Source organism: Narcine bancroftii, chromosome 8 (genome assembly GCF_036971445.1).
Source record: "Narcine bancroftii isolate sNarBan1 chromosome 8, sNarBan1.hap1, whole genome shotgun sequence".
NCBI classification, from domain to species: domain Eukaryota; kingdom Metazoa; phylum Chordata; class Chondrichthyes; order Torpediniformes; family Narcinidae; genus Narcine; species Narcine bancroftii.
In genome coordinates this window covers 47,233,446-47,246,304 of record NC_091476.1, presented here as the reverse complement: position 1 = coordinate 47,246,304, position 12,859 = coordinate 47,233,446, and positions in this window count along the sequence as shown.

Below are 12,859 nucleotides of genomic sequence, written 5' to 3'. Positions count from 1 at the left end.
ACTGCCAAATAACCTTGAACAGCTCTGTAGCAAGTTCCAAGGTTATCACTGAAATAGTGGAGATGTGTTTATGTGAAAATACAGGCATGGATCAGAGGCAGAAAAATGACATGGATTGTGTCTGGAATTATCTGGTTATGCACTGATGCTAAAGAAATGATGATAGCTAAGTTCCCTTTAGTATTCTCAATGCCATCCAACAATTAGGATTAATCATTAGTTTAATTTAAGAAGTTCTCATTTATTTTTTGTCTTTGCCACTTCCAGCTGCAATTGTGTAAAGTTGTGTAAGGGGAATGTGTATGTCAACTGCTCTCCTCCTTAACTGCAATGGAGAAGCAGGGATTAACTTTGCTGCCACCCTTACCATCAGTTCGCATTGAGAAAGGTATCATGTCTGCCCAAATTGGTATCAGTTACAAACCATATAATAATTACAGCACAGAAACAGGCCAGTTCGGCCCTTCTGGTCACCTTCTCCCACCTAGTCCCATTGACCCACACCCAGCCCTTAACCTGCCATACCTCTCTCGTCCATATACCTATCCAACTTTTCCTTAAATATTAAAATCACGCCCGCATGTTTGGCTGGAAGCACATTCCCACCTCCCTCTGAGTGAAGAAATTCCCCCTCATGTATCCCCTAAACTTTTCCTCCTCCAATCTCAATCCATGTCCTCTTGTTTGAGTCTCCCCCCACTCTCAATGGAAAAAGCCTATCCACATTTACTCTATCTGGCCCCCTCATAATTTTAAGTATCAAATTACCCCTCAATCTTCTATGCTCCAGGGAATAAAGTCCTAGCCAGTTTAACCTTTCTCTGTAACTCAAACCCTGAAAATCCAGGCAACATTCTAGTAAACCTCCACTGCACTCTCTCTATTTTGCTGACACTACTAGACCATAAGACTCAGGCCAAGACTACACCACCATTAACTACTAAGATGAACTACCTACTGATTTATAAACCCACTGACTCCCACAACTACCTTGACTACATCTCCTCCTATTCTGTCTCTTGTCAGGATAATATCCTTTTTTCCCATATTCTCCATCTCTGCTGCATCTGATCTCAAGACAAGACATTTCTGTTTCCAAATATCTGAAATATCCTCCAATTTCAGGAAATGTAGCTTTCCTCCACAGTGGTTGAAGGAGCCCTTACCCACTTCTCCTCCATTTCCTGTATTCCTGCTCTCACTCTCCCCCCCCCCTCCCACCACCACCTCTTTTCCATCACCTGCCACGGGATCCCATTACCCGTTGCCTTTTTCCCTCTCCACCCCTTTCTGCATTCTAGGGGGACTCCTCTCTCCATGACAACCTGATTCTTTCCCCATCCTGCAATTCCATCCATAACTCCTCCCTCTCCACCATCCAGTGACCCAAACACCCCTTCAAAGGTGAGGCAGAGACATGGGTGCACCTCCTCCAATGCAGACTACTGCATTCAGGCTCTGGCCTCCTCGACGAGGTGTGGACTAAGGGGAACTTGGTTACTGAATACCAGCACTCTGTTTGCAATGGCCATCCCAGTTGCAAGCCATTTCAACCTCCCTTTCCATTTCCACTCTGACCTGTCTCTCCTTGGCCTTCTCCACTGTCTGAGTGAGGCAAATAAAAACAGAAGAACAGCACCTAATATTCTGCCAGGATTGCCTACAACCAAATATATGAGCATGGGAGTTTATAGCTCCACACACTATCTCTCTCCTTCTGTCTCATGCAGGCTCTCTCATGCTTCCAACACCCAGATTCATTCTTCTCTCTCACTTGATCCCATCTGCCAATCATCTCACCAAACACCTTTGGTTCACCTATTCCCTTCCTCTACTGGTTCCATCTACTCAGCATTCCACATCTTATCTAGTTCCAAATATCACCCAGGTTTCTTATCAGATTCCTGCATCCACAACCTGTCTCTGCTCCTCACATCCTGGCTCCATTATCCCTCACCTTCCCTGGATCCACCTGTCACCTGCCATCATCTCACTCAATGCTCCCTCTCACCGCTTGATGCTGGCTATACCCCCTCTCAATCCTGATGCAGAGGCTTGATTCAAAATGTTGCCTGTACATTTCTCTCCACAGACCAGCTGAGTTCTGCCAGTAGCTTTGTTTTTGCTTCAGGTTTCAACCTCCGCAGTTGATTGTGTCTCAGAAGAACAGTTATGTCCCCCACACCACCTACCATCAAGAAAACATTTTGTAAACAGATAGAAGGAAATGGTGCCTCACCTGGATGAGAGGGGTCAGTGCCTCACCTGGATGGCTGGGAAATTTACCTTACCTGGGTGAGAGGGGACAGTGTCCCTCCTGGATGGGAAGAGACATTATGACACCTGATGGGAGGGTCATTTCTTCACCTGGATGAGAAGGGTCAGTACCTCACCTGGATGGGAGGAGGCATTACCTCACCTGGATGGGAGGGGACATTGCCTCACCTAGATGCAAGGAGACAGTGCCCCACCTGGATGAGAGGGAACAGTGCCTCACCTGGACGGGAGGGGTCAGTATTAGGGTTAGTACCTGCCTCAAATACCTCTTCTAGCAGCCCATGTCTGGGCAACTTTAACACTGTGGCAAGAGCCCTGAGAGTGCAAAGCCTATCTTCTCCCAATAGTCATTCCAGAAACTCCATGATGCCCCATCCTATGAAGGGATAAGTCTTCCTGTCACAAGGAAAGCTGTGGAGCAGCCGAACGTATTGGAGGAGAAAGAGTGGAATCTGGATAACAGGAAATGCAGCAGCAAGGGGAGCAAGAAGAAGACAAAATGGAAGTAGATGGGAAGACATAGGAGTACAATGGGGCCATTCAGCCGATTGAGTTTGCTCTGTCATTCAAATCATGCCAGATGTATTTTCCCTTTGGCTCCATTCTCCTTCCATCTTCCCATAAGCTTTGACTCCCTCACTAATCAAGACCCTATCAAATTCCACTTAAATCTACCCAATGACTTGGCTTCCACAGCCATCTGTGGCAACGAATTCCATGGATTCACCGCCCTCTGACTTAAGAAAGCTCTCCTCATCTCTGTTCTAAAGGAATGTTCTTTTGTTCTGAGGATGTTCCCTCTGGTTATAGACTCTCCCACTGGTGGAAACATCTTCTCCACCTCCACTCTATCCAGTCCCTTCGATATTCAAATGTTTAGATGAGATCCCTCCCCTCCCCTTCTATTCCCACCCCCACCCTCCACCCCAACGGGGACAAATAAAGTACACTTAGCCAGTCTTGATAAAGGGTTTTGATTCAAAATGTGGACGATTCACTTTCTCCCACTGATGCTGTCCGACTCACTCCAGCGGATTGTGTTTAGTGTCAGGTTCCAGCATCTGCAGTCTCCTGTGCATCTCTAGAGTGCTTCGGTACAAGGCAGAACTCCTGGTTGCAAATCCATTTGTGGTGGAACACTGTAATACTTGCATTTTACAGGTTGGCCCACCCCTGATACCCTAACTCCTCCCCCTCAAGATTCCTATCAAAGGTGGTACCGCCCAATCCCCTCCCTCAGTTCTGTAGGAATCAGGCAGGCAGCATGTAAGGTATGCCTGTAAGATTATAGGGATTAAAGCCTATTAATCTCGACTTCTGGGTCTGTCTCGTCTAATTGATAGCTCTACACCATTTTAATTCCTCTCCCCATTCCCACACAAACATGTCTGTGCTAGACATTCTCCATTGTCAGGGTAAGGCCTGTGGTAAACCACTGTTCTTCTTTGGCTTGGCTTCGCGGACGAAGATTTATGGAGGGGGTAAAAGTCCACGTCAGCTGCAAGCTCGTTTGTGGCTGACAAGTCCAATGCGGGACAGGCAGACACGGTTGCAGCGGTTGCAGGGGAAAATTGGTTGGTTGGGGTTGGGTGTTGGGTTTTTCCTCCTTTGCCTTTTGTCAGTGAGGTGGGCTCTGCGGTCTTCTTCAAAGGAGGTTGCTGCCCGCCAAACTGTGAGGCGCCAAGATGCACGGTTTGAGGCGTTATCAGCCCACTGGCAGTGGTCAATGTGGCAGGCACCAAGAGATTTCTTTAGGCAGTCCTTGTACCTTTTCTTTGGTGCACCTCTGTCACGGTGGCCAGTGGAGAGCTCGCCATATAACACGATCTTGGGAAGGCGATGGTCCTCCATTCTGGAGACGTGACCCATCCAGCGCAGCTGGATCTTCAGCAGCGTGGACTCGATGTTGTCGACCTCTTCCATCTCGAGTACTTCGACGTTAGGGATGAAAGCGCTCCAATGGATGTTGAGGATGGAGCGGAGACAACGCTGGTGGAAGCGTTCTAGGAGCCGTAGGTGGTGCCGGTAGAGGACCCATGATTCGGAGCCGAACAGGAGTGTGGGTATGACAACGGCTCTGTATGCGCTTATCTTTGTGAGGTTTTTCAGTTGGTTGTTTTTCCAGACTCTTTTGTGTAGTCTTCCAAAGGCGCTATTTGCCTTGGTGAGTCTGTTGTCTATCTCATTGTCGATCCTTGCATCTGATGAAATGGTGCAGCCGAGATAGGTAAACTGGTTGACCGTTTTGAGTTTTGTGTGCCCGATGGAGATGTGGGGGGGCTGGTAGTCATGGTGGGGAGCTGGCTGATGGAGGACCTCAGTTTTCTTCAGGCTGACTTCCAGGCCAAACATTTTGGCAGTTTCCGCAAAGCAGGACGTCAAGCGCTGAAGAGCTGGCTCTGAATGTATGAATGTAATGTATGATTATCTGGTCAAGCATGCCTATTAGCCAGTTGTACCTGTGTCCCTGCATAAAGGTGGCTGTTCCACAGCCCCCTGCAACTCAGAGCAGGGCAGCCGAAAAGGAAGGATATGCTATGTTCTCAAGTGAATTAAGGCCTATTGGTTTCTCCACAATAGTCTCCCTGATGGTGCATCAAGGCCAAACCTAAATTTGAAGAACAACGCATCATATTCAGCCTGGACAGCCTAGATCCCAACAGGTTATCAATCAAGTCGCTCCCACCCTTGCCTCATTCCTCTCTTTCTGTCTCTCCTTGACTGGCTCCTGCTCTCACTTTTCTCTCAAACCACACCCTCTCCAAATGAGCACCTGCCCTACCTGTCTCTCCACCTCTCCATTTGTACATATAGTAGCATATACGAGGCTTCTATATCAACACGTGAATATGGGGTATGGAGGGATATTGAGGTACCTTCTACTTTCTCATGAGTTTGGTATGACATCAGAAACCTTGGCAACCTTCTACAGCTGTGTGGTGGAATGTGTACTGACCAGCTGCATCATAGCCTGGTGCAAAAGGTAGTGGATGCAGACCAGTACATCACAGGAAGGACTATCCCCACCATCGAGAAAAATTGATGGCCAGGCGAACCGGGTTGGTGTGTTGCATGCGCATCATCGGAGCAGCTACATCAAAGATGGTGTCAGTCGGCCTTCTTTTCTGGTAGCACCTCAGGGCCTGCATGCACGCAGGTGGTGTGCTTACGTCACGATAATGTAGTTTCCGGTGCGCTAGGGTGGGAGCTTGGAATGCCCTAAAAGCGACAGCACACTAGTCAAAATAAAGTTCACAAGTTCTAACGAGCCCATTTGCTCAGTTAGCACGCCCTCTCCATTGGTGACCCCAACAACTGTGTGCATGAATGGTGTATAAGAAAAATCTCTGGAACCAAGCAAACAAAAAGCCCTTCATGCGATCTCACTGACTACTCCCACAATGGAGTTATAGTTTCTTTACACCGTTCCCTCAATACAATAACATGTCATTAGTGTTTTTTTAGACAGCAATGTCAGAAAAATCTCAGAAAAATTTAACATAAATACTCACCTTGTGGTCATTTACACTGCACGCCTTATGTTCCTATGCACGTTAACCCCTGTGCTTTTACGTGGAGCAACGTGGCCTGCATCATCAGCTGGATGTCGGATTCATGAGGTGAGCTTTGTGATGCAATTTAATCTGCGGGTGTGATAGTACAGATCTATCACCAATGTACATAGTGTATATAGTTACTGTATCTAGACTGTGCTTACAGCGATTGGCTGAGAGCTAAGCCACACCTATTGTCTGGGCCTTAAAGGGTTGTGTCCCTAGCCAGGTCGGATCATTCCGGACTGGTCGGCCACCTGTGAAGAGCTCCTGTCTTTTGCTAATAAAAGCCTTGGTTTGGGTCAACAAGTCTTTGGTTCTTTCGACGAGCTCTACAGCGGGCTTCCCCTGAAAAGCAGAATGGGCCCTGCAGGATAAATTGCGGTACAGGAATTGTCTAAAAATTCCTGCACTTTCCTTTTTAGACTGCCCATGTAATGGCAAATGTCATTGATTGCACCGTTACACGGCTGCAGTCTAAAAAAAGCATAATCATCTAACAGGAGCAGCAGAGAGATTGCTCTTGTATTACTGCTACTGCTGCCTTTTCAGTCTACAATCAATGACTGCTGGACATAATCCTGTTGTCTTACTGTCTTGATTTGGAGATGGTGGATCACTGGGGACCTGTGAGTTAGGACATACTTCAGCATTCGGCATAAAATACTCAAAGCACTGCAGATGAGGCAGCAAATCCGATTTCTATTCTCTGCAGTTCTAATTTTACTTCACTCATTCTCTAACACTATTTGTCTGATCCATCAGTATAATTCTATTGACACCAAATCTTTCTTCTTTGCATCTTCAATATGCTTACAGTTTCCCACTATCCAAACACTCTGGCCAGGGACTGTCATACCAGCAATGTTTCTAGAAATAGCTTAGCTCTCTGTTGGGTTACTGCTCCTCACCTTTCTTCAAAAGACAATGGTCTTCCTTGGCAGAATATAAGGTGCGGCAGGGTTAGTGTAATGGTTAGTGCAAAGTTATTACAGTGAGAGCGACCCAGGATCAAATCCACCACTATCTGCACGGGTTTTCCCCGTGCCCGCTGGGTGCTCCTGTTTCCTCTGACGTACAGAGTTAATACATTAGCCACATGGGTGTATTTGGAATTGTTGGCTGGAACAGCACACAATATCTCTTAGAATATATTTTCAAATCATAAATAAATTAAATATTGACTCTGCATGGGAGCAATGTTTAGCACTAACATTGTGGGTCCCATGGGTCAACTTCTCCTTCTCTTTTGTTCATTGTACCAATCTGACAAAGCTCAAAAATCAGATTTGCCAGATTCCTTACATTTTGCAAAACCTTTCCGCAGTCTTGACGACATTTCCAGTTGCAGCATAATTTTGTGGACTGTAGGCATTTTCTGCACACTCTATCTGACTTCTTCACCCTGCTACCATCAGGAGAAAGGTACGGGAGTGTGAAGACAAGAACCCAGCGGTACAAGGGCAGCTTCTTCCCCTCTGCCATCAGTTTTCTGAATGGACACTGAATCACAGACACCACCTCACTTTACCCTATTTTTCTTAAACTATTTACTTTTGAAATATAATTTATAGCAATATTTGCATTGCTAATACTGTCGCAAAACAGCTAATTTTGCGCTGTGTGTATGACAATAAATTCTGATTCTGAATTCCATCCCTTTGGAAAGAAATTAGGGTAAACCCAGCAACATGCTATGAAGTCCTGGGTGCATTATTTAATGGATTGTATTAATCATTTCCAATGGACGACACAAAAACACAATGTTGGAAAATCTCAGCAGGTCAAACAGTGTACTTTATAGAGCAAAGATAAAGATATATAGCCAACAGTTCAGACTTGAGCCCTTCATCCTTCAGCATACCTTATGTCGTCGATTCTTTATGACATAAAGTACACTGCTTGACCAACTAAGTGTCTCCAGCATTGTGTTTTCATGTCGTCAAACCACAGTGTCTGCAGATGTTTATGTTTCACTTCCAATGGTCGATGATCTATTTCAGCACCCATTATATTTTGTCTTTAAATATGAGAAGGGAGAGTTAGTTCTGCAGTCACAGAACTTCCAACAGCCTTAGGGAAAGAGAGAATCCACCCACAAATTGGAGGAACAGCACCTTATATTTCCCCTCAGCCAGATAACATTGATCTTGACCTCCAATTTCTGCACTGAAATTCTCTTTACACTAACAGACAATAAATTAAACAAAGGGGTGTTACAATGAGATTCTCTTGGGTAGTGTTATCAATTATTTATGTAATAGAACAGTTCATTTAGGTGGTGTCCTCAAGAAAGTAACATGTTGAGGTGGGAATAGTGGTGAAATTTATGTGCGGAGAAGTGAATATCACCAGCCAACTGTCCCAGTCCATCTACCTTAATGCTACAACCAAGAAAACAATGAACTTACTTCCTCGAAGACCAAAGGAAATACAACTTGTCCCCAGAACTCTCTTACCAGTCTTTGTAGATGCACTATTGAAAGTATCCTGTCTGGATGCATCACAGCTTGGGATGGGAAACTGGCCTGCCCAAGACTGCAAGAACATCAAAGAGTTGTGAACGCAGCTCAGGCCATCACATAAACCAGCCCCACCCCCACCCCCACCTTCATCATCTCCGTCTATACTTCCCAGTGTCCTGGGAAAGCTGCCAACACATTAAAGGATCCATCCCGCCCTGGCTACATTCTCATCTCCTCTCTTCCATTGTTCAAAATAACCATGAGTTTGAAAACCTGAACATCCAGTTTTGAGGATTGTTCCTTTCCTGCTGTTATCAAACTCTTGAATGGACCTCCTACTCATGAAATATAATGCCTCTGTACTATTTAATTGCAATTTGCTTATATACTGTACTTTGTTCTAAAACCACCATTCCATGCACTGATTATATGCTGAGTTTCTGTTTTATTATCGTGTTACTTGCTGTACTTAAATATGAGTTGACTTGCTGGGTAGCGCACTAAATAAACTTTTTCATGGTATCACCGTATATGTGACAATGAATAATTCCATTCAATATCTCCATGGTGCACAGATCTGTCATCTTCCCCTAGGATGGTAGTTTGCTCTTTCCTGAGTATGCTGGTACAGCATATTTGCTTACCCTGGCTGTTAATCCATGGCTATACGTCAATATGTTCAGAAGGTGATCCAGAGCTTCTCAAAACTTCTTTCCAAAGTGACCTGCCTAAATGAAGGTGGCATTTGTAGCAACAGTAGAAGAGGAAAAGGTAGAGAGGTCAACCGTCAGCATTACATGAGGGGCAAACTCATAAAATTAACACCATATTGGATCCTCTGATGGCTTTTCGTTCACAGTTACTGGAAAGAAGTCGTCATCAAGATCTATGAAAGAGGACATGCCAGAAATGTGGCTCTGTTGATGACTGGGGTGGGGGGGAGCTGTGGTTGAAGTTACTGGCACTGCTCATGACTTATTTGATAAGGTTGCGCCCAGACAGAAAGGGTTTGTCCCTTCAGCTTTCTTCCTCTTACCATTCTTCCACAGCATTGCCAAGCTTCCTCATGCTCCCCCACTTCCTCCTCCTTCTTTGTTACTCAAATACGTGTCTCAGTCCCTGTTAGCAAGGCTGTGATCTGACAGCCAAATCTTGATGTGCATTGAACTGAGAACCATGGCATTCTTCAGTGCAGTCCACACAGCACAAGTGTCAAAGGACAACACTGACAGTGTCGATGGTAGTGTTCTTTGTGTCAGCATGACTCTCCTTGCAGGCTCGCTGTACACATCCGTGGGTTTTTTATTTGTGCTGACACCTGTGACCTGTATCACCAACAGATAACACTTGGTTTCCCTGCAGGTTGGTTCCAACTTGTGGTGAGTCAAGTGTAATAATGGAATGTGAATTCACTTGCGTACAGGTACTCTTGGATATGAAAATAAACTCTCGTTATTCATAGAGACAGCTCTGTTTGTGCATCTGATCTTGAACTTCCTGTAGCCAATCATTTTAACTCCCCCAATTATCCCTATAATGTGCCTCTGTCCTCAGCCTCATCCATTGTCAGGGTGAGGCCAAAAGTAATCTTGAGGAACCACATATCATATTCATCATGGACAGCCTTAATCCTAATGGCATTAACATTGATTTTTCTAATTTCAGTCCATCTCTTCTTTTCCTGCTTCTGTACTTATTTATTTCCCCTCTCTCCACCTTTACCTCTTCCACCCCATCCTAGTGGGCACTCCAACTTTCATATCCATCCTGTTACGTCTTGGCTTCTCTCCCAGCTTCTTACCCCTTTTCCATACAGAGAAACGGTTAGTGCAATGCCATTACAGTGCCAGCAACCCGGATTTGAATTCACCCCTGTCTGAAAGGAGTTTGTATGTTCTCCCCATTTCCCACTTGGGTTTTCTTCAAGTGCTCTAATTTCCTCCCACCTTCCAAAAAGTTAATTGGGTGTAATTGAGCTGCATTGGGTTTTATGGGCCAGAAGGCCTTCTACTCTGGTATATTATTCTTGATAAAGAGTTCAGACCCAAAACATTGACTGACCATTTCTACCCATGGATGATGTCTGACCTGCTGAGTTCTAGAAGTAGTTTACTCACCAAAGCACTACCTAAGTTCACACATCTCCTTCACATTAAGATAAAATCCCTAGATTCATAGTACTGGGGCTGTTCGAGTGCCCGTCACCATTTGTTTGCATACCCACTAAACCGTCTGGCCAATTACATAGAAAGCAGAGCAGAGAGCAGAACAGCAAGGGAATGTCCATAATGTCAGTGCGGACCACAATGCCAAATTAAACCAATCCCATTTGCCTTCACTTGATCCATATCCCTCCATTCCCTGCATGTCCATGTGTCATGTTAAGTCTACCATTTAAACCTCATGATCACATCTACTTCCACCATCCCTGCTGGCAGCTCATTCTTGGCACATTCCACATTCAGTGCCAAATTTCCTGCTTCATTAACCTTTCCCTCCTCTCACCTTAAATCCATGCCCTCTTTCATTTGGCATAATCTTGAGGAGAAAGGCCCTGACTGTCTACTGTGTCGACACCTCTCGAGATTTTATAAACTTCTATCAGATCTTCGCCTCAGCCTCTGACGCTTGAGAGGAGAGAAAGCAATCTAAGTTTATCCAACCTCCCTATTGCTCATACTCTCCAATCCAGGCAACGTCCTGGTGAATCTCTTCTGCACCCTCTCCAAAGCCTCAACATCCTTCCTGTAATGTGCTGACCAGAACTACACGCAATACTCCAAATGTGGCAAAATCAAAGTTTTGTAGTTACTCCATTAATCACTGTGCTTTGGGGAAAGCCCACATTTACCCCGACTACTTCCCTCTGGAATTAGCGAATCAGGTGAGCCCATTGAAACAGTACACTGGAAACAGGAAATGGTGATTATGTCTCAAGTTAAGGTCATGGCCACCGTAACATCTGCAGTCAATGTTCTTAGAACCATAGAATCATAGAACACTACAGCACAGAAAACAGACCATTTGGTCCTTCTAGTCTGTGCCAAAATATCATTCTGCTAGTCCAACTGACCAGCACCTATTCCATGACCCTCCAGACCTCTACCACCCATGTATCTATCTAATTTATTCTTAAAACTTAAGAGTGAGCTTTCTGCATTAACCATGTCAGCTGGCAGCTCATACCACACTTCCACCATTCTCTAAGAGAAGAAGTTCCCCCTAATGTTCTCCCTAAATCTTTCCCCTTTCAGCCTAAAGCAATGTCCTCTTGTATTTATCTCTCCTATTCTAAGCAGAAAGAGCTCACTTGGATTTACTCTGTCTATAACCCTCATAATCTTGTAAACGTCTATCAAATCTCCCCTCATTCTTCTACACACCATTGAATAAAGTCCTAACCTGTTTAAACTTTCCCTGCAACTCAACTCCTGAAGACCGGCAACATCCTAGTAAATCTCTACACTCTTTCAATCCTACTGATATCCTTCCTGTAGTTTGGTGACCAGAACTGCACACAATCCTCCAAATTTGGCCTCACCAATCTCCTGTACTCTTGGCTATGAAAATAAACTCTCATTATTCATAAAGACAGCTCTGTTTGTGCATCTGATCTTGAACTTCCTGTAGCCAATCATTTTAACTCCCCCAATCATCCCTATAATGTGCCTCTGTCCTCAGCCTCATCCATTGTCAGGGTGAAGCCAAAAGTAATCTTGAGGAACCACATATCATATTCATCATGGACAGCCTTAATCCTAATGGCATTAACATTGATTTTTCTACTTTTAGCCCATCTCTTCTTTGACTTATGAAGGCCAAGGTGCCAAAGAGCTTTCTTCAAAACCCTGCAACACCACATTCAGGGAATTATGTATCTGTATTCCCAGATCTCTTTGTTCCTCACACGCCTCAGTGCCCCACAATTTACTGTGTATGTCCTACCTTGGTTTGTTCTTCCAAAACAAAATGCAACATTCTTGGTCAGGTTCAGTTCCTACTGGATTCATCTGGAAGCTATTTATCTCATCACCTTGTAACAGTCTCTGGCACCATTCAAACATCAACAAAGTAGTGGAAAGCTCAAAATTATGTACGGTTGCAAAAATTAACCCAGCAACTAAATGAAAGTTGCATGTGAGCTCCGTTGCTTTTGAAGACGATCTTACCTGCTATTGGTCCAACAAATGTAGCAAAAATAATGTAAAAGCGAAATAAAATGTAGTGGTTAGCGCAACGCTGTTACAGCACGAGCGACTTGTGTTGAAGTCCGCCGATGCCTGTAGGGAGTTTGTACGTTCTCCCCATGTCCACGTGGGCTTCCTCCGTGTGCTCCGGTTTTCTCCCACATTCCAAAGACGTACAGGGTTTGTAGGTTAATTGGTCGTCTGGGTGTATTTGGTCAGTGTAGGCTCGTGGGTTGGATGGGCCTAAGCTGTATCTCTAAATTAAATTAAAATTAAATTATAATTAATTATTTGTAAAAAAGATTATAAATTGGTCAAAGTGGCATTGGATTTAGCAATAAGCTGATTGACAGAAAGAAGGTCTAAAATTTGACAT